This window comes from Pantherophis guttatus, chromosome 3 (genome assembly GCF_059756535.1).
Source record: "Pantherophis guttatus breed Tessera chromosome 3, ASM5975653v1, whole genome shotgun sequence".
Classification (NCBI taxonomy): domain Eukaryota; kingdom Metazoa; phylum Chordata; class Lepidosauria; order Squamata; family Colubridae; genus Pantherophis; species Pantherophis guttatus.
Genome location: NC_142065.1, coordinates 135,208,294 through 135,231,248, shown reverse-complemented (window position 1 = coordinate 135,231,248; position 22,955 = coordinate 135,208,294). Strand labels below are relative to the sequence as shown.

General features: G+C 39.7%; 1 pseudogene; it reads right to left on the bottom strand.

The window, feature by feature from the left end:
- Positions 1-1,494: 1,494 nt before the first annotated feature.
- LOC148114832 (uncharacterized) lies at positions 1,495-22,357 on the bottom strand (annotated as a pseudogene).
- Positions 22,358-22,955: the final 598 nt, after the last annotated feature.

The following is a 22,955-nucleotide window of genomic DNA, read 5'->3' as shown; positions in this document are numbered from 1 at the left end:
TCCAGTGTTTGAATATGCCCTACCACACACACAGAGAGAAATATATCTTGAAATATATGAGAGTCAGTTTGGTAAAGTGAGTAAGTAGAAACCAGGAAACAGTGAGTTTTAGTTCTCCCTTAGGCAAGAAGCAGTAACTCTCTCTCAGCCCTAGGAAGAAGGCAAATGCAAATACCGCAAAGAAAACTCAGTGTGTAGATGGATGGGTGGAGAATATAGAGAAACAGAAGAATATATCCGCAAAATTATGTGATCTGTCGTGGGACTCTGGCACTTAGCTTTGAAATGGTGGAGACCCAACTAGAAATCTTCAAAAGTATAATTGAATAATTATACCAGACTAAAGCACAGCTCCAGTTCCCCTGATGCTCTTGTTTGACCATCTTTGTTCAACTCAGTCAGCAAACCATGTAGATATAAGAGTCCCTACAGGACACCAAATGAGGTTGTGGGATGTTTAGGCAGTATGCCTCCAGCATATAAAGCAAGGTTGATTTCTCTTAGCAAAGAGGGTGGTAAGACATCCCATGCAGGGAGAGGAGACTCTGGCCCTGGATGAGAATAGAGACAGTTCTTAGAAAGGATCATAAAGTACAGATCTAAGAACAAAAAGAATCCCAGATGGTTCTCAGAGTAGCAGAGAAATCCACAATGGCACAGCAACTGGAACATTCATGCAAAACGGTGCATGAGCAGACTCAATTATATATTTCAGGGCAAAGTTAGTTGTTTAAAGTTTACAAAAGTCACAGGTCTGGAGCTTTTTTCAGTGATTCCAAAAGATGAAGTACTCAGAAGCATTCCTGATAAGCTCTTAACTGAAGTTGCTTAAATTAACCTACCCTTCTCAGGACATTTGATATCTATAGAGGAAACCTTACATGTGCTATTAAGAAGTTTCCATTCAAGAACTGAATATTCATGGCTTTGCTTTAAAAAGTCAGTGTGTGCCAAAGGGAGGGGTGATGTAATTGGAGTGGGGAATGTGAAGAGACTGCCAGTCTATTCAGAAGAATTTCTCTGAAGTTCTCCTCTTTTGGAAAAATAAAAAAAAGCAAATTATCTTTCTGCAAGATCAATGAGACAAAAAAAATGCAAGATTTTTTTTCCAGCTTGGTTCTACTATAACTACCCTGTTCTCCCCAAAATAAGACATCCCCTGATAAAAAGCCCAATCGGGCTTTTGAGCACATGGCAATAAGGCCAAGCGCTTATTTCAGGGTTCAACAAAATATAAGACAGGGTCTTATTTTCGGGAAAACATGGTACTATAACTAAAATATTATTCGGCACTAATAGTTTTACTCAATCCCAATTGCTAAAAACACAGGAAGGCTGTACAGTTTTCATATTTTCTTCTTGGGTTTTGGTTAACTATTTGCTTAACTATCACAGGAAATATTTGCTTAACTCTCATAGGAAAGAAGACATTGGAACTAGATAGATCACCTTGGATTCTGCAAGAATCTTATCTTCAGGGTTTCTAGTGAGTATTCATGCCAAACTAGACTTTCCTAAAGGAGCAGGGATGGCATTGCAAAGAATGATGGCCAAACAGTGAATTCTGGCCAGCAGAGTTTTTCCTGATAAAGGAGATATTGTGGCATTGGCCACTTGCACTCTGGACAGCTGCTTCTCATGAGTAGAGTACAGGAACTAAGGAATTTAAAATTAGATTAGATTAGATTAGAATTCTTTATTGGCTAAGTGTGATTGGACACACAAGGAATTTGTCTTTGGTACATATGCTCTCGGTGTACATAATTAGAAAAGATGGGGACAATGTACCTGATTCAAGTCCTTATTTAAATATCTCTCGGTGCATATGCTCTCGGTGTACATAATTAGAAAAGATGGGGCAATGTACCTGATTCAAGTCCTTATTTAAATATCTCTCGGTGCATATGCTCTCGGTGTATATAATTAGAAAAGATGGGGACAATGTACCTGATTCAAGTCCTTATTTAAATAAACCTTTGTTTTGGAGTAATGGCTTTGTGTGTCATTAGCCAAAGAAAAATATCTTTTATTCAATTTTGAGTAATTTACCCAGGTTTGGGAAGCACTGGCTTAGAGTGATGGATCTAATGAGCCATGGTGGTGCAGTGGTTAGAACGTAGTACTGTAGACTACTTCTGCTGACTGCCAGCTGCCAGCCAATCAGCAGTTCAGCTCAAGGTTGACTCAGCCTTTCATCCTTCCGAGGTTGGTAAAATGAGGACCCAGATTGTTGAGGGCAATATACTGACTCTGTAAACTGCTTAGAGAGGGCTGTAAAAGCACTGTGAAGTGTTATATAAGTCTAAGTGCTATTGCTAGGCCAGCTCGCAGTGGCCAATTCACTGCAGGGTAACTCGCTACAGGACAAGAGTTACACTAATATTGAAGAAATGATGGAATATAATCATTAAAGAAAGGATACAAAAGGAAGGACGAAATGAAATGTGAATGACAAAAACTAAAAAAAATGTAAGTATTTTAAATACTTAAATTGAATTGTTGAATTAACTCATAGCTATTGTCCCATGGAGTTGGCCACAGTGAGTTATCCCACAGCAAGTTAGCCATGGTGAGTTGGCCGTGGCGAGTTGGCAATGTCAAGTTGTCCCATTCTATAGAGGAATACTGTACATACCTTATAGGAAAAACAAATTAATTTCAGAAAAAATATTTTATATGTAGTAAAAATAGATAATTACTGAAAGCAAAGTATTTATAGTTATAAAGTGATTTATTTATTTTTATTGCACACTAAACTTTTTAACAGGTGAAGCTGCAAGAGAGAATTAGGAAGAGAAAAATCTGTCTACCTGTTTACATTTTTATCCTTTTATGACTGAAAGAGAAATTGATTTGTTCTATTTTTGAGATATAAATAAGAAGGGAAAAAAAACATAAAAAAGGTTTTGCATACTGGAGTTTGTCATCACGTCCTCCTCATACACACATTATATCACAAGCAGATTACAAGATGTAACCTTGGAATTCTTGTTCATTTTTTTAAATTATCATTTTGAGAATATTCATTTCTGCCTCTGGGATATAGACAGAGAGGAATAAATTGATATAGTATTTATTTTTAATTTATGTTTTCATTTATTTTGCTATGGTTTTTTTCTGTTCTGCCTTTTTATTTGTGCATTTGATATGCTTATTTTACTATCATTGCTTCTTAGTTTTGAGCAGAAACCTGACACTTAAATATTTATAGGGCATTTTATAGATGTCAACAGATTAATTTAATTGAGATTACTCATCATTAAATACCATATGAAGGAAGTGGAAAACTACCATCTTCCAGATGAATTGCACTATACTAACCATAAAACTAAGTAAGAATTGTTACAAATTGAAAAACAGCCTTGAAAATAAACATTATTATTTTTAAATTACAACTTTGTCTAACATACACAATACATTTCTTAAAATATTTGAAAGGGGGTAAGATAAAAAGTCAAACCTATTACATCTTGTTTTGCAAGACACAAGGTGGGATAAGGGATTTAAGTTACAGGATGGTGATTTCTGACTGAACATTGGGTGGTGAGGGGAATTGTCATAGTAAGAATAATTCAGCATGGCTTTTTCCTCCCAAAAAAGTCGGGGGATTCTTTTGCTTTGGCTGCATTCAGATTGATCTGGAAATTAGGAAGCTATTTGTCACAGATTATGGTTCATGGCTCTTTCAACTCTGTGATTCTAGATTGGTTTTATAGAATACTAATATAATTACCGTGCTTCCCCATGTCTTATATTTTTTGAACCCCAAAATAAGCGCTTGGCCTTATTTTCAAGGAGGTCTTATTATTTTGGGGTGCATGGAGCAAGACGGGGCTCCTCTTGCCATCTTACCTGATTTCCAGCTTTGCCTCCCTAACCCTAACCAGAGGAAATGGCAGGGACCAGCTGCACATGCATTTAAATATTTTCAGAGAGGTCTTATTTTTGGGGAAACAGGGTAGGGAAACATTTTCCTCAAAGTATACTTGGCCACCGAGATATGTGATAACATAAAGATATATACCTTCTTAGTCAGAATTCTCTCAAATGCATTCGCACTGTTGGGTTTTTTTGGGGGGGGAGCTTTTGTTTTGTGTTTCCACCTTTTAACTCTTTGTGTACTTGTTTTGAGCAGAGAATAATGGACCATCGCAATTATGCTTCATTGTGCATTTTACTGCTGTGATACAGTCCAATTTGGCAGACTGAATTGTTTCAGTTCAAAGCCTAAACCAGCATACACAGAGACCAGAATTTGGGATTTGTTGACCTGAGCTTCTGGATACATGCCCCTTGTGTAGAGAATTGCACCCCAAACAGATAAACTTGCTGCTTATATTATTGAATTTCTCTCAAGTACATAGGTATGGAATACCAGATCTCTTTTTGTCTAAATGCCAATACAGAGCCAATCTATTACATAAAACCTCTAGCTCAGATCAGTAACTACATTCTTCTTTCACCCCAATTATAAAATGAGACATCATATATATGCACAAAGTTCTTCAGAGTTGAATAGGAAGCTATATTTTATCAGTGTTTGATCCTGATGAAAGATGTTTCTTTATTAAGACATTTTTTCATCCCTTTCATAGCCAGGCACTTATGGGGAGCAATAAGAGAGCCAAGTTCCATTGCAAAAAGATTGTGTGACAGATTGTCTCTGGATTTTCCATCAAAAGTATGCACGCAAATGAGTTTTCATATTCTTCACCAAATCTTTAAACAAAAAAGGTGGATAGATTATTCTTTTTTTGCAAATGTCTCTACAGGAAGAGAATTTTTCATACAATATTGCAAGAAAAGGACTCTCCCTTAGCAATGACCATAACACTACTATATGGAGGGGGAAATGCAAGGAGTTATTTCCAAGTATATGGTCTTGGATAGAATTGAAGGGTGGGAAGCCAAAGACATACTGAGCATTAGAGAAATGATTGTACAATGAAAGACACGATATACACCGACAGATTTGAGCCACCTCAATTCTGACTAGAATAATACATCCTCCACTTAGAATTTCTCAGAAATTATGTTTTTTTTACAGACAATATTTTTTTAAAAATCTATCATATTGAACTCAAAATAGTGGAAAATAAATGCTGGTAAATTTATATTGCTAATACAAAATGAAGCAATGGTTCTGAAGCAGAATGTCAGTATCTATGGAGAGCTGAAAGAATAAAGAGTGAAAGTTTTATTTTTGATTAACTTTTTCTACTCCTCCCAATCCAGTTCATTTCTTGTATATAAATCACATGCTGTGCTACATTTCCCCCCTCCTTTTATACCAAAACATTACTTAAAAGCTTCTCGTTTACTAAAATAGTAATGTTTTTCTACAAAATCAATTCTCCTGTCTACAAGTAGCAGGTGAGTGAAGGTAAGCATAAGCAATTTAAATCCAGCAGCAGATTCATTCAATTTTTCAATAACAGATCTATTCTTCAGAAAATTAGGTCAACTGGAATTATATTTCTATATCATGCTAAAAATCTTCCTCTCTAGATGGCCACAATAGATAAGAACAAATAGATGTTTAAAGCTGCAATGCGATGCGCTATTTCCTAGAAAAAAACCATACTGAATTTAATCAATTTTCTTCTGAATAGACATTTAGAGCATGGCAGTGCTGCCTAATTCTCAAAGTCAATCTCCAAAGCTGGCGCAAAGCTGTTTCTGTCAATGTGCCCCATTAAAATAATGGTATGTGTGTGTGAATAAAAATGTAATAGCTGAAACAGCAATATTTATTTGATAAAAGCTTTTTAGGAAGAAGCTGTTTTCTTATCCCTTTAATTCTGAAAATTGTCAATATAAAGCAAAGCAAATATTTATCAACTATTTCCCATTGACAGTGGCATTCAAATAGCCCTACATATACATTTGACAAAAGCCAAAGGGAAAGCATGCAACCTTGCTGATTATTAGCCACCTAGCTTCCCTTTATTCATTCTGTTTATAAGTGAAGGGGTAAGGTATATTTTCCATTCATCAGTAGGATGCCCCCTCAGCTTAGGTTTCAATGTAGTCTCAGATCTTACAAGTATTTAATCCAATTTTAATTTGATTTATGGCAGCAAAGTCAGTAAGGCAGCAAAGTAAATAGTTCCAGCATTGGGAGGAGCAAAGTATGCATTGGTCATTGTAGATGACTACAGCAGGTTGGAGTTCTGCTATTTACTGAAGAGTACAATAGAGGTACTACAGAAATTTAAGCAATGGGTAAGCTTTGTAGAAAGAAGATATAAACAACAAGTATGTCAGCCGCAGACTGACAGAGGTTCAGAATTCATGTTAACAAGTTTTCAACAATGGTTGGGATAGTTAGGAATAAAACACAGATGCACTAATCCGTACACAGCAGCTGAGAATGATGTAGTTGAGAGACGAAATGGAGTCTTACAAACCATGAAGGACTCACTGCTGGAGGATTCTGGTCTGAGCAGGTCATATTGGGGTGAAGCCATGTTGACTTCTAACTATTTAATTAATAGGCTGCGGAGTTCATCCATTAATGATACTCCATATGCAGTGCTATATGGGAGAAAACCATCTCTGGCACATTTAAGAGTTTTTGGAAGTAATGCGTGGGTGCATATTCCAAAAACAGTTAGAAGAAAGGGACAACCAAAGGCTAGAAAGCTCAAGTTTATGGACTATGAGCCATAAACGCTCATAGCGCATAAAAGCTATCATTTTAACGATGGGAGCAAAAGAATAGTCATTTCAAGGTCTGCAAGCTTTGCAGATCAAAATTGCAACAGAATTGATTTGAGGCAAGAGAGGGTTGAAACACAGGAGCAATCAATACCATGCAGGTCAGAGTGATGGAACAAAGGGATTCCATCTGACAGGTATTCTGCTAGTAACGTAAAGGTGTGTAATGTCTGGTATGAGGCAAGAAACTATAAGGAAGTATTGGTATTATCTAGAATTGAACAAATAAAATGGAAAGAAGCCATGGACAAAGAAATGAAATCCATGGATGAACATAAAGTGTCCACAGGATAGCAAAGCTGTAGGATGCAAGTGGATATACAAGAAGAAAGTACTGCCCAATAATGAGGTCCAGTATAAAGCAAGGTTAGTGGCATAAGGTTTTTCATAGATAAAAAATGTGCACTATGATGAGATATTCGCACCAACTGTAAAGAGTGAAAGCATAAGACCTGCACTAGCGTTGGCAGTGGCACATGGCCATAAAATTTGGCATTTTGACATAACCACAGCATTCCTCAATGCAGAATTAGAGGAAGAAATTTACATGGTTCAAGCATCAGGGTATGAAAGTAAAAGGCTTAACATGGTGTATCAATGGAACAAGACCATTTATGGGCTGAAGCAGTCAGCCAGGAATTTGAATATCTGTTTAGATAATGCATTGAAGGATCTTGGATTCAAGACAGAGGTGGGTTCTACTTACCTTTACTACTGGCTTGCAATGGGATCATGCACGTGTGTGCCTTGCTTCTGCGCATGTGCAGATTGCCAATGATGACATCTGGGACAGTGGGTGGGGCCTCCCGCCAGTTTTACTATTGGTTCTTGGAAACCGGTCCAAACCGGGGGCAACCCACCACTGATTCAAGAATTGCAAGGCTGATGGTTCCATATATACTGGAAAGTTACAAGATTGTCAACTATTAGCATTTGTGGATGATCTTTGTTTCATTGCAAAGGATGTATCACAGTAAAAGGGTTCTCAGGTATTTGAAGGGAACTGTGAATTTGAGTCTTCAAATATAGGTATCTGAAGAATATTAAGTTATTAAATTTTATGTCTATTCCAGTCATGAAGGGAGGAGTGTCAAAATATTCACGACTGGGAAGACATGGTAACAAGGTCAGCCAATGAATAGGCATAGCAACTAAATCAGCCAATTTTTTGACTGTGCAGAGAAAGAGAAACTGAAACCAGTGTGTGTGTATGTGTGTTAAACTCTGAGCTGTGAAGCTGTGTATGTGAACTTGTCTATTGATCTGAGTGAAATGAAACTGTGAATCTGCTGTTAGTATTGTAAACTTACTTCATGTATTATTGTGTATATACAAAAGTAAATGAATCCTGCTGAATCAGTTTATCTGTGTGTGCTTCTGGATTTGATTTTTTCAAGAAACTCTGACATTTACCAAGTCAGAAGTGTCAAAAAAGACAGTTAGCAGACTAATTATGCCATAGATAGATTGCTCACAAATAAGAACTCAGGTTACGTTCCCCACAGTTCATAAATTCTCGTATTACTTATCACTACTTTTCATATAGTTGTTTCACTATATTTTTAATATTTGGCATGCTCTATGACAGGGGTCCCCAAACCCTGGCCACTACTGGGCCATGACCTATTTGGAATTGGGTCTGTGACTGGCTGGTCAGAGCTTGTGTGTGCAGCTCAACTTGCTGCCTGCTGCTCACACAAGGTCTGCAAGTGCACTTGTATACAAATCAATTAATTAAATAAATAAATAAATAAATAAATAAATAAACAAATAAATAAATAAATAAATAATACTGGCCTGCTGCTTACGTGGCCCACTTTCCCTCCCCCCTCCAACTGGGCTGCCAAGCCACAAAAATTGTGGACGCTGCTCTATGGCATTTCTACATCACCACATTTTCTATTCTCCAGTCATTCAAAAGTAATCCTTGGCAGTTTTCACGTGCTGGCTCGCATACAGCAAGAAGATGAAAGAGCCACTTAATACTCCCTCCAGCTGAATAGTAGGATAGCACAAAGAACAGCAATAAACTGAATCTTGTCCTTTGCTACTGCTAATCCCAGAATTTTTTTTAAAAAAAATCCCTCCTCTTACTCCACAGTGGATGAATTTCTAACCTTTCTCATCTACACCTTTTGTTTATATTGTGGAGATTTATCTGATCATATACAAAAACAAGCACAATTTGATTAGTTGTCATGAGGGAGATTTGCTAAACTGCCAAGCCACCATTTGTTGCTCTTAACAGTCCCTATGAAATAAGAACTGGCAGCTTGTGAGAGGAAATAATTCCTGTCAAGGGTAAAACTTTGTAGAGCTGCAGCAATGTAAAGAAAAAGACTTACTTTACTGCAATTTCAAATATACTCCTATTAGACCTGAAATAAATTAGCCATGCTCTTGAATACAACTAATGCGAAATGAAACGGGCCCAAAGCTGCTTCTAAATAGGAACAAAGATGAGATGCAGGCAGTTCGGCAGTTTGAATCCCTAGTATAGGTCTCCTGTGTGAGCAGGGGGTTGGACTAGATGACCTCCAAGGTCCCTTCCAACTCTGTTACTCTGTTACTGTGATGGTGAGAATCCATGTGAGGGAAGAGTTCGAAAGTCTGGCCCTTTCCTCTTACTTGGTTGTGGCCTGACTAGCGTCCTTACATCATAAATTTACATCAGAAAAGATGCAATGTAAATTTATGACATGATTGACAAGTCTAAGTTCTAATCATAGCAATTGGTTTTATCAGGGCTCTCCAACCAGTGTTTTAAGGAAGCAATACTGGTGTAATACATTTCAGGATTTTGTTGCAGTATTGGGTTCTTACTCAGAAAGAATTGGATATTTAAGTCTTTCTGCCTCTGTCACTTTTTCCTTCATATCCATCATCCACCTCTGCACTATACAGCTTTACAATAAATAGTTGTTAGCAGGGTTCTCAATTCAGGGGATGAGATTTTGAAACACTCAATTACTTGTCCTGGGGTTCCTTTCTGAGAAAGAAAGATTAAAAAAGTTTCGCTGGAGTCCAGGATATTTGGGAGGACATAGCAATGAGTCCTTACTTGAAAGATGGGAAAATATCAAATGCTATTTATTCTATTTCAGATTCTGTGATTCTGATTTCAATTTAGCAAAACTATCTACCCTTCTCCCTCCCAAATCCCTTAAACTATGTTCCATTCATAATTTGCTAGTCCTGGTATCTTTGTCAGAACTGACATTCTTCTTTCTTTTCTCCCCTATAGGATTAGCCGTTTTTCAAGGGGGACAGAATATCACTCTGTACCTTGCTTCACTAGATGTCAGGCTGCCATAAACAATGAGGATAGTGAGCTGTGGTAAGGAGGAAACCGAAACCATTTATTGTGCCATGTTGAGACATCAGCTCACTATCTCAAGGCCACAGACCTGGGAATGGAATGGAATGTCTCACCCTCCAGCCCACCATTTCAGGGGCTGTTACCAAAACAACTTCTTCAAATGTAACTGGGGAGATAACAGGAGGTTGGAACAGAAAAGGAAAAGTTAAGTGGGGAACCTTTGCATGCAAAACTTTAGTTCTGGCTTTTGCTATACTGTAATCATTTGGCTTTTAGTAAAAATATACCTTTTGCACAAATGGAGTTGAGGGTCTTTCTTTCTTAGGAGTCCAAGTTGGGGCAGGTGTGACAATCTCTTTGGTTCAAATTTGGAAAGATCCCTCTGTAAGGATCACTTCTATGCCATTTTCAGAGGAACTAGAAAAAAAATAGAAAGGAGGAAGAAAAATACTTAAGCTTTTTCTCTACATGTGAAGATTTATACATCCCACAAAACGAAATAGGCATTTTTCCAAATTGTTTGAGTTTCATCTGTTGCATGTTATTTTTGTAATAACTTCACCCCAATAAAACTCAACAACAGAAGCATGCAGTTTTGGAGTGAAAGCTCTTAAAAACTTGCAGACTTCTCCTGCAAATAAATCACATCCTATTACCTCCACATCAAATTAAAATGCAATTGACTCTGACTCCAGTATTATGTAGAATAGTGACTGCTAGAAGAAATGGGAAATATAAGTAGTCCTCGACGTATGACCACAACTGAGCCCAAAATTTATGTTGCCAAGTGAGACAGTTGTTAAGTGAATTTTACCCTGGCTTACAACCTGTCTTGAAACAGTTGTTGAATTAATCACTGCAGTTAAGTTAGTAACATGATTATTAAGTAAATCTGGCTTCCCTATTGATTTTGTCTGTCAGAAGATCCCAAAAAGGTGGTGATGATGTGAGCTCAGGACACTTCAATTGTCATAAATATGAGTCAGCCAAGCATCTGAATTTTGAACACATGACCATGGAGATGCTGCAATGGATGGAAGTGTGAAAAGTGGTCATAAGTCACTTTTTTCAGTGCCCTTGTAACTTTGAACAGTCACTAAATGAACTGTTGTAAGGCAATGACTACCTGTATTTCTTTTTTATTACTTCTCCATTGGAATTGACTAGGCTCCATCCTTAAGTAGAATTCAGTCCTATCCAATTCTTAGAATTTGAAAAAGGAAAAAAAAAGGTCTTCTGTTCCCTTCATGTCAGAAAAAAAATTGTGAAGGAGAAAGAGAAAGGGAAAAGAGAAAAGAAAGAAAAATTTTCCATTTATCTTCTTGCTGTATTCTTGAAACCTCCTTTTGTTCTGATTTGACAATTTCCAAGGTATTGTTATAAATTAAAACTAAAATGTGGTTTAATACAAAGGTACTTCTAAAAAGAACAAAGTTTCCTCTCTACTCGCCATTTATACTTACCGTATTTTTCGGAGTATAAGACGCACCTACCTTTTTATTTATTTATTATTTTATTATTCATATTTCTATGCCACCCAGAGTCTCCGAGGACTCTGGGCGGCTTACACCAAAGACAATATACTAAATAGCATATTGCCCCCAACAATCTGGATCCTCATTTTACCCACCTTGGAAGGATGGAAGGCTGAATCAACCTTGAGCCGGTGAGATCCGCTGATCTGCTGAACTAGCAGTCAGCTGAAGTAGCTGCAGTACTACACCCTAACCACTGCGCCACCTTGGTTCTTGGTGAGGAAAAGAAGAAAAAGAAAAAGAAATCTCCCTCTGCCTCTGAGCAATTTTGCTTCATCGCAGCAAACAGTAAACAGCCTGCTTTACTTTCATTTTTGTTTTCAGCATAGCTTGATCAGCACAAGGGGAAAAAAAAAATCTGCTCCAGCAATTTACGTCTTTGCAGCAAGCAGCAGAACCCTGCACAAAACAGCTAAGAGCAAATCAGCTGAGAGTTGGGAGGCGGATCCAATCAACTTGTGCTAATTAGGCTGTGCTGAAGTTGAAAGGAGCTGTTTTTTCTTGCTGTTTGCTTGCAAGGAGGTAAATTGCTGCGAGGCAAAGGCCAAAGGGTGGGGGCCAGTGGGTGGGCGGGGCTACATTCGGTGTATAAGACGCACCTAAATTTTCATCCCCTTTTAGGAGGGAAAAAGGTGCATCTTATACTCCAAAAAATACAGTAAACATCAAAATCTATGTTAAGAACTACTTCTGACTTCCATCTATGAAGTTTCCCTTTAGATTAATTCTGTAGTAATTGATCTGATTCTATAGATCAATTCTGTACAGTCAAACAGCTCACAAAATGTAATATGAAATGCATTCCAAAAGGATGGACAGAAGGACAGGCAGACAGGCAGACAAGCAGGCAGATGGATCATATTGAGTAAAAAAAAAACATTTATTTGTTGCTTAGTCATCTATCCTTTTTCCATATGCTAAATAAATAAATCTATCCTTATGCAATCTTTTGAAACATTTTATCAAATTAGATAATGTAAAAACTAAATGGTTATTGAGACCCTGAAGGTGGCAGAATTAATATCCATATTTATCTTAAATAACTTTCTTTTTATTACAAGTTCTCAAGCTGTCTCCAAATTGTTAGTTTCTCTCAAGAACAAATAAACATGAAAATGACACATTATATTAACAAGATAAAATCAATTGTAGATTATTTTCCAAAGAATGATGAAACTGCCTGTCTTTCTTATATAAATGTTATTTCCCATAAATATTAATGAAAAAATAGAACATTTCAACATTTTCTTATGATCGGTATACAGAAATGGAAGATTTGCTTCCGAAATCCTAACAGAGGGGTGCCAGATGGTAACCTATGGAATACTTGTCCTTTTCATTATCAATAGGAATGTAGTTTTTGGTATCCTTTGTTTGCTAGGAGACAAGATTCCTTTACAAACTTAATTCAGTAAATTCTCATCACTCCTAATCAGGATTGTAGTCTTTGAGCAAAGTAATCATGTGGGCATCTGGTTAAATGACTGCTTCATTCAATGACACAGATTGCAGTCCCAGTTATGGTCCTAAATCTAACAACAACAAAAATCCTAACCCAAAGTTCTATTTCCATTTTTATTTTAACTACATAATGAAGTTGAAAGACAATTTTATTATTAGGCCTGTCTCTGGGATGTTTGTATCCACCCCCCTTTTAAAGGGGGAGATCAATGTACTTTGATTATTGGCTCAGCATTATTAGCTTACCTGCCCATACCTTACTTGATTCTCCTTTCTTTGTGAAAATAAAACTATTCATTTATCTACTTTTTTCCTGTGAATACAAGAAGGAAAGCGGATGAAAGTCCCAATGAACAAAAATGGTCCAGATCAATGTTTTCAAGCTCAACAACTTTAAATCTACATATCGTAAAGTTGCTGAGGTTGAGAAACACTGGTCAAAACTACAGGATAAATACTCTGTTATATTTACCTCTTTCTAGCAATCCAAAGCTACAAACTGCCACCATCATCTTCTTTATCTTTATCTTTATCTGGTGAGGCCTCCTCAGTTAGGACTGAGGTTCTTTTTCTCTCACACAAACTCATACCAACTCAGTCAGAAAAGCAAATGCGCAGGTAAATAAGTGGTACCTGGCTTAATAGCAGTAACTATGAGAGGGATCTAGACACCCTAGTGGACAATGATTTAAATGAGCCAGCAGTGTGCTGAGGCCACCAAAAAAAAAGCCAGTGCAGTCCTATCCTTAACAGAAGGATAGAATCTAGATCATGGGTGTCAAACTCGTGGCGTCACATTGCTGTCACGCAACATATTGTGATGTTTTTCCCCTTCACCGAGCTGGGGTGGGTGTGGCTTGTGAGTGACGCATCCATCCCGCAGGCCACCAGTTTGACACCCTGATCTAGATCATGTGACACTTATGCCTTATAAAGGTAAGATCACACTTGGAAAATTACATCCAATTTTAGTTGCCACAATATTAAAAAAATGTTGAGACTCTAGAAAGAGCATGGAAGAACAACAAAGACAATTAGGAGGCTGGAAGTTAAAACATATGAAGAACAGTTGCAGGAATTAGTTATGTCTATTCCAATGAAAAGAAGGACTAGGGGTGACATAATAACAGTGCTCCAATATCTAAGGTGCTATCACAAAGAAGAGGAAGGGGGGTCTCAACCTATTTCCAAAGCATCTGAAAGCAGAACAAGAAACAATGATAGAAACTAATCAAGGAGAAAAGCAACCTAGAACTAAGGAGAAATTTCTTGACAGTTAGAACAATCAATCAGTAGAACAGTTTCCCTTCAGAAGTTGTAGCTACTTAAAAGTTGTAGCTTCTTTAAAACTCTTAAAGAAGAGATTGAACAGCCATTTGTCTGAAATAGTGCAGGGACTCCACTTGCGCAGGAGGTTGGACTAGGAGACTTCCAAGTTCCCTTCCAACTATGTTGTTTTGTATTCACTGCCATTGGTGACCTTTGAAAGGACATGGAAAAGAGAAGAGCAGTTAACTATTGCAGGGGTGGGCAACTGTGGCCCTTTTACAACCTGTGGACTTCAACTCCCAGAATTCCTGAGACAGCCAACCTGGCTCAGGAATTCTGGGAGTTTATTGATTGATTGATTGATTGATTGATTGATTCAATTTATATGCCGCCCTTTTCCGGAGACTCAGGGCGGCTTACAATGCGTTAAGCAATAGCCTTCATACTTTTGTATATATCTGCTTAGTAGGGCTTTCAGGGTCCCCCTAAGCAGTGTTATTTTTTATACAAAGCCAGTTTATTGCCCCCACAAACCGGGTCCTCATTTTACCTACCTCGAAAGGATGGAAGGCTGAGTCAACCTTGAGCCTTGAGTAACAGCTGGTGTTACTTAACAGTGCTTTAGTCTGCTGTGCCACCAAGGCTCTATAGTCCACAGGTTGTAAAAGGGCCACAGTTGCCCACCCCAGAACTATTGGGATAAGGAAAGAAGGCAAAATCAGTGTTAATGAAGTCAGTGAGGCCATTTTTCTGAGATTAAATGAGCAGAGAGGAGATTGTAGAAGAAATTCACATCACCTTAATTCACATCAAGATAAATCATGACCATGCCTGCAAAGGAGAGAGAGATCCGGAGGGCCAGTACACACATGAATGTTCATGTGCATATACATACACCCATACACAGAGATAGTAATTTATTTTTTTTCTTTTTGTTCTAGCATTCAGACAAAGGCAACAAAAGACAAAAAAAAAAGTCAAGTCAAGAGAGGAAAGGGTTTGTAGGGGGCTGGATGGCCTTTTAAATCCCAAGCCTTCCTGACATGGCCAGAGTCACATGATCCCTGAGAGCCAATAAAAGAAAAGGAGAGATTTGCCATGGTTTGGACAGGAAATGTTTGAAGTATCTTTTGTGAAGGATTTGGCTGAAGTTGGGGGGAATGAGAGGTTACATCATGCAGGGCTGAAAATTTAGTTATTTAGAATTGTGGTTAGAATTGGTTAGAATTGTGTTAGGAATTTGAAGGGAGATTAGGGGGTTTTTTGTTTTTTTTTAACTGTGGTGTATGTGAAAACATGCTTTCTTTTGGCACCTTTACTAAAGTTTGTTTACAACTTGGAATTGACTAATTGCCTCCTAGCACCTCCCTTGGTTTGGCTGAACTGCAATACCCCAATTTTTTATTTTAGTTTCTCTTTTTATATTTAATATTTTATATTTCTGGGTGGGGGAAATGGATTTCCTCTTCAGTCCCCTCCTTGTTCCCCAAAGGACTGGTAGGAAAGGGAAAACTAGGTTTATAGTACAAGAGGGGTGGCAGCAAGGAGACCTAGTTTTCCTATTCACCCACAGCTGTGGTTACCTCAGAACCTGAGATCAACATTTCCCTTATTACTGATTTAATGCCATAAATCTATTCACAAAAGTGCTTTAAGCCCATTTCATGCAAGAACATTGCACAGAAAAGAATAAGGGCTAAAATGAGGCTCAGGAAGAGCAAGTGAATGCTTGATAAAGTTCTTGGTTATAAGCCAGACTGGTAATAAGTAAGATTGATAAGGGGAGAAGCTGCACCATAGCACACCAAATGACTTTTTGAAGCTACCTTTTGTTTCTGTCTCTGGAATAGAAGGGGGGGAGGGGGGAGAAGGAAAAAGTGAAGCTTGGAGAAGGATTAAAAAGGAAGGGTGGCAGAATAGTCAGGAGGGTAATGGAAAGGTAATGGCAAAAATGCACAAAGTAAAGCAGAAGGGGGAAAAGTGACTAAATCTATGAATAGTGTGGAATACAAGAATTAAGTAAAAAAAAAAAGTACTAAAAGTATTACTTCCAATGTGACTTGCTTCCTTCAGATTGCAAACTAGATTTATAAATACTCAAATGTTGGCCTGGCAATTATATTGGCCCCAATTCCATCACTCATAATTTACAAACCCAACTATGTATGTATATGAGGATTCTACCATTTGTCTTTGACTTGGATGTTCATATCCACAGGCATTAAAGAATTAACTACGACTAAGCAACTGAGCTTATGTTTCTGATATTAAAGAGAGACCTTTACAACAAGAGTCACCTCTTACAACCTTTTGTCAATTAAAGGCCACACCTCCCTTTTCAAAACCATTTCAGGATAGTTCCATCAGTGGAATGGTGGAATTGGGAATGACTTTCTTGTCTTCTCTCTGGGGATGTTACACCAGATAGATGGAAACAGCCTTCCAGAAACAATACTTGTAAAAAGAGGGTAATTGGTGTGTAATGAAAACTGCTCTTTTGCCCCTGATGTTAAGTGGTATACTCTTATGGAACTGCAGAGTGAGAATTGGAAGCTTGATGTATTATTGGTTATTTTCCTCTCTTCTACAACCTAAAAGTGATGAGACAGATGTACAAACCACTATGAACTGGGAGAATATTAGAGCAGCATTATGTTAATGAATGTATAGCTGTGTCTTGATTGAGTCAATGAGGATATTTCTTTGTGAGCCTGTACTTTCTGTGAGATCAATGGGAGAGACACCTTAGAATGAGAAGCACAACCTGGATCATAAACACACATAGTTGGGCAGAGACAGATAAAGACAAAATGTATTGCAGAAGAAAGAACATTGCAATTGAGACAAAGAGGCTGTCCTGAAACTGAAAAGAAAGTAATTTGCTGTGGGAGGATGTCTGGAGACAAAGTATATGAATAAGAGAAGGCTGAAAGCATGGGGTCTTCTCCCCACCACTTTGACACTCATAAAAGTCATAAAAGTCTCACACAGGAATAGAAGCATAAATGCTGATATTACTCTCTTAAGGAAGCATTTATTTGGATGATGTTACGGTATTAAAAATTCTATATACTAGCAATACTTTTCATAAACAGGATTAACCTGTCAGTTAAACTAGGCCAAATTTTAAATAACAACCTTAAAAGTATTTCAAGGCAGAAAATTGCTGTTTGTGTACATATTTTCAATGAGATATGAATGTTTAGCATAGAAAAATTAGAATTCAACCAATGAGAAAAAAAATGTATTTGTATAATACCATCCTTCTCCTGGTATCAGTGTATATTCAGTGACTTTAATAGCTGACAGTTCTCTCTTCAAAACACTTTGAACAATTCTCTTAGACATCAAGGTCATCTCTCTCTGACTAGAATAGAGAGAGAAGTTTGTGTGTAAAACTAGGGAATTCTGCCTTTTTCCCCTTTGGAGAAGATCATTGATTGTTCTGGATCTTTGTTGTTATAGATGCAGATGTGGAACAAGGCTTATTATAAAGCTGTGATGGGTCCTGAACATCTGTTTTCCATCATAGAAGATCTTGAGAAATGTCTGACTCAACCACATGTTGAATTAATCATATAGTGCACAGGTGTCAAACTCACAATGTCATGTTGCCGTCACATGATGTTTTGTGTTGTTTTTCCCCTTTGTGGAGCTGGGGCGGGCATGGCCTACATATGACACAACCGGCCCATGGGCCGCCAATTTGACACCCATAATATAGTGCAAGTACAGGTAGTTCCCAACTTATGACCACAACTGACCACAATGACCACAACTTAGCAAATCTCTGTTGCTAAGCGAGACAGTTATGTGGATTTTGTCCCATTTTGCGACTTTTCTTGTCTCAGTTAAGTGAATCACTGCACTTGTTAAGTTAGTAACAGAGTTGTTAAGTGAATCTGGCTTTCCAAATAACTTTGCTTGTCAAAAGATCACAAAAGGTGATCACAGAACCCCTGGACATTGCAACCGTCATAAATACGAACCAGTTGTTCGGTGTCCAAATTTTGATCATGTGAACATCGGGATACTGCAATGGTTTGTAAGTGTGAAAAATTGTCATTTTTTCAGTGCTGCTGTAACTTTAAAAGGTCACTAAATGAAATGTTGTAAGTTGAGGACTACCGGTATATTTTACACAGCTCTTGCACAGCTCTTATATACAAGCTTTGGAATTTAGGTTACATAGCCATTCTCATTTATGTGGAAGTTAAATAAAGCAGTTTTGTAAATTAAACAGAGAAAAGGTTTGAGCCACTTATGTGGCTTATCTCAGTAGATGGCAGTACCTAGCCAACTTTGACTGATCTAGTAAGTTTTTCAGCATCCCACCTGGTTAGTATTTGAAAGAAGGAAGTTCCTGGGAATTCTAGGAGTGTTTCGTTAGAGACAGTCCAGTTAAATATTGTACCAAGAAAATGGAATAGTGGAATCATTTCTAAATTATTATTTGGAGATGTACAAAAAGCACCATAAGCACAAATTCTATCAGCATAAGAAAAATAACCACAGAAGACTACCTGCAATCTATTACCACCAGACAGTGGGAAAATATGAAACTGTAGAATAATTGGAACTTCATTATCTTACTCTGATCAAATAAATATCTTGATAACACTGTTTTGCATAACTAAAAAGTAAAGTTAATTGTAATGAAATCCGATTCCCAGATACCCATTAAGATGCAAATGAACATTTATACACTCATCTAACTATCTCTGATTAACTGAAAATGCCTAATCTTTATTAGTTAATTTAGAATATTAATTTACTGGCAATTTATATGGCTCCCTTTCCTCCAAGGATTGGATTTGACAATATAATCTGATAAAGGGATAAACAAATGCATTTAATCTAGGGAAAATAATTTCATTGTGAATTTATCAAATGGCAGACTTTTAGCTTCTTAAGCTCTTTTAATAGACAGCCATCAGCTGTAGCTCTGAATGTTTGAATTTATTGGTTTTATACCCTTTGAAGTTAGTTGCTTTAAAAGCTTGTACTCTAGTTATCCTCTTAAATAGAAGAAGAATCAAGTCCTACAAATGTGCTCGCAGGCAAAGTGGATTATTATTATTATTTATTTAATTTTTATACCGCCCTTCTCCCGAAGGACTCAGGGCGGTGAACAGTCAGAATAACATACATATAATGTGAAATAAAAACAATTTAAAATAATTAAACCAATTTGGCTCATCAGTTAAGATCCTCAGCATAGAATTTAGACAATTTGAAAATTTATGCCAGCCTGGCTTGGTGAAACAGAAAGGTCTTCAGTGCACGACGGAAAGTACGGAGATCTGGGATCATTCGTATCCCTGGGGGTATCCTGTTCCAAAGGGTAGGTGCCCCCACAGAGAAGGCTCTCCCCCTGGGAACCACCAGTTGACATTGCTTTACTGATGGCACCCTGAGAAGGCCCACTCTGTGGGAGTGTCCTGGTTGGTGGGAGTTATCGGTTGCAGAAGGTGGTCTCATAGGTACCTAGGTCCTAAGCCATGAAGCACTTTAAAAGTAAGAACCAACATCTTGAAGCGCACATGGAAGACCACTGGGAGCCAGTGCAGCTTGCATAGGAGAGGTGTTACATGTGAGTGCCATGTCGCTCCCATAATCACCCACGCGGCCACATTCTGGACCAGTTGGAGCCTCTGGGTGCACCTCAAGGGGAGCCCCATGTAGAGAGCATTACAGTAGTCCAGTCGGGAAGTGACAAGGGCATGAATGACTGTGCATAAGGAGTCCCGATCCAGAAAGGGATGCAACTGGCAAATCAGGCGAACCTGATAGAAAGCTCCCCTGGCCACGGCTATCATATGCTCTTCTAAAGACAGGCGCGTGTCCAGGAGGACACCCAAGTTGCAAGCCTTCTCTGTGGGGGCCAATGACTCGCCCCAATAGTCAACGATGGTATCAGCTGGCTATATCGGGATGCCGGCAGCCACAGCCACTCGGTCTTGGAAGGATTGAGTCGGAGCCTGTTTCTCCCCATCCAGATCCGCACCACCTCGAGGCACCGGGACCTCACTGCAAGGGCATCATTGGGATGGTCTGGGGTGGACATGTACAGCTGAGTATCATCAGCGTAAAGATGGCACTGTACCCCAAAACCACGGATGAGCTCACCCAGTGGCTTCACATAAATGTTGAACAGAAGAGGTGAAAGGACTGACCCTTGTGGCACCCCACAAATAAGGTGTCTTGAAGTCGACCTCTGCCCTCCTACCAACACAGACTGCAACTGGTCGGAGAGATAGGAGGAGAACCACTGTAGAACAGTGCCTCCCACTCCCAGCCCCTCCAGTCGGCGCAGCAAGATACCATGGTCGATGGTGTCAAAAGCCCCTGAGAGATCTAATAGGACCAGGATAGAGGAGCAAACCCTATCCCGAGCTCTCCAGAGAACATCAACCAATGCGACAAATGCTGTTTCAGTGCTGTAACCAGGCCTGAAGCCGGACTGGAACGGATCTAGGTAGACAGTTTCATCCAGGTATTGCGGGAGTTGCTGTGCCACTACACTCTCAACAACCTTTGCCACAAAGCGAAGGTTGGAGACTGGACGATAGTTTGCTAAAACAGCCGGGTCCAGAGAGGGCTTCTTGAGGAGGGGTCTCACCACCACCTCTTTCAAGGTGGAAGGCAAGAAACCCTCACTCAAAGAAGTGTTTATAATCCTCTGGAGCCAGCCTCGTGTAACCTCTCGGGAAGCCAGTACCAACCAGGAGGGGCATGGGTCCAATAAACATGTGGTTGCGTTCAACTTCCCCAGTAACCTGTCCACATCTTCAGGGGTCACAGTGTCAAACCCATCCCAAATAACATCCTCAAGACCCGCCTCCATCACCCTGTCCGAACCCACCCAGTCAGAGTCCAAGCCTTCCCGAATTTGAGCAATTTTATTGTGCAGATATTGTGCAAAATTCTCAGCTCAACCTTGCAAGGGGTCTTCCCATGCTACCAGGTGGAGGAGGGAGCGGGTCACCCTAAACAAGGCGGCTGGGCGATGTTCTGCCGATGCAATAAGAGCGGAAAAATAGTTATATTTTGCCGCTGCTATCGCCACTAAGTAGGTCTTAATATGAGACCTCACCAGTGTTCGGTCAGATTCGGAACGACTGGCTCTCCAACTACTCTCCAGGCGTCTTTTCCAGTGCTTCATTTCCCTCAGCTCCTCGGAAAACCAAGGAGCTGGGTGACTTCGACGCCAGGTCAGAGGCTGCAAAGGCACAACCTGATCCAAAGCACCAGTGGCCATCCTATCCCAGGCTGCCACCAGGTCTTCAATCGAGTTGTGAGCTAGAGTCTCAGGAAATGGCCCAAGCTCCATCTGGAACCTATCAGGATCCATCAGGCGCCTGGGGCGGAACTACTTAATCGGTTCCGCCTCCCTGCAGTGGGGTGTAGCAGACAGAAAGTCAAGCCTAAGGAGAGAATGGTCTGACCATGACAAGGGTTCAATGACTATATCCCCTATATCTAGGCCATTCAACCACTGGTCAGATACAAAGACCAAGTCCAGAGTGTGTCCCCCTATGTGAGTAGGGCCATGAACTAACTGGGTCAGGTCCATGGCCGTCATGGAAGCCATGAACTCCCAAACTACCTCAGATGTTTCACCAATGGACAGCAGGTTGAAATATCCCATGACCAGAAGCCTAGGAGTCTCAACCGCCACCCTGGCTATTATGTTGAGGAGCTTAGGCACGGCTGCTGCCATGCGGCAGGGAGCCAGGTACGTAATCAGCAGGCCCATCTGTAACCCATGACCCCACTTTATGAGGAGGGACTCACATCCAGTTGTCCGAGGAACAGTGGCCTCCCTAGGATCAAGACCCTCCTTTATAATAACCGCCACCCCTCCACCCCTACCCTGTGCCCTTGGCTGATGGATTGCGCAGAAACCTGGTGGGCACATCTCTACGAGGGGGACACCCCCTTCATGGTCCAACCAGGTCTCTGTAATACCCGCCAGGTCCACTTTTCCCTCCTGAATTAGTTCACAAATGAGGGGGGCTTTGTTAACTGCAGACCTGATGTTGCATAACATCAGCCTAAGGCTCGGGCCCTGAGATTCTGAGCAACCCAGGGAATGAGAAGAGCCTTGGGGGTCGGAGCGTGCCACCGCTTGAAGACAGCGGGTGCGTACCCCCCTAACATGATGTGGCCCCCTGCTCCCACCATATCTGCCCCTCCCAACCATGACCTTGATGGAACAGCCCCCTTCCATACAAGTATTAAGCCCCTCCATTCCCAGCTCCACACCTCCTATGATATAACTCTGTGCCGGATCTGGCCTCCTCTTTAAAAAGTCATCCTCTAACCCCTCCCTGTGTGGGTTACCCCCCAAATCCACATGACCCACCTTGCTCCCACCTACCCCCCTTTTAGAAACCTTTAAAATTTTGGATAAGAAACTAGATAAAAAGACCCTCAACCCCCTCTTTGCAACATGCCACCTCTCGGGATTCCAAAATCCGTCATCAAGGTAGGCCCTCGATAGTGTGGAGGGCCAGGTCTGCGAGAGGGGGGAGTCTCGCAGAGCAAGAAGCTCAGCCGCTGAGTACATCCGATGGCCAAGGGGTGATGTTAGAATGGCCAAGGAGATGACATAAGTTCTGAAGGTCCTGGAGAGAAGGAAGATGTAG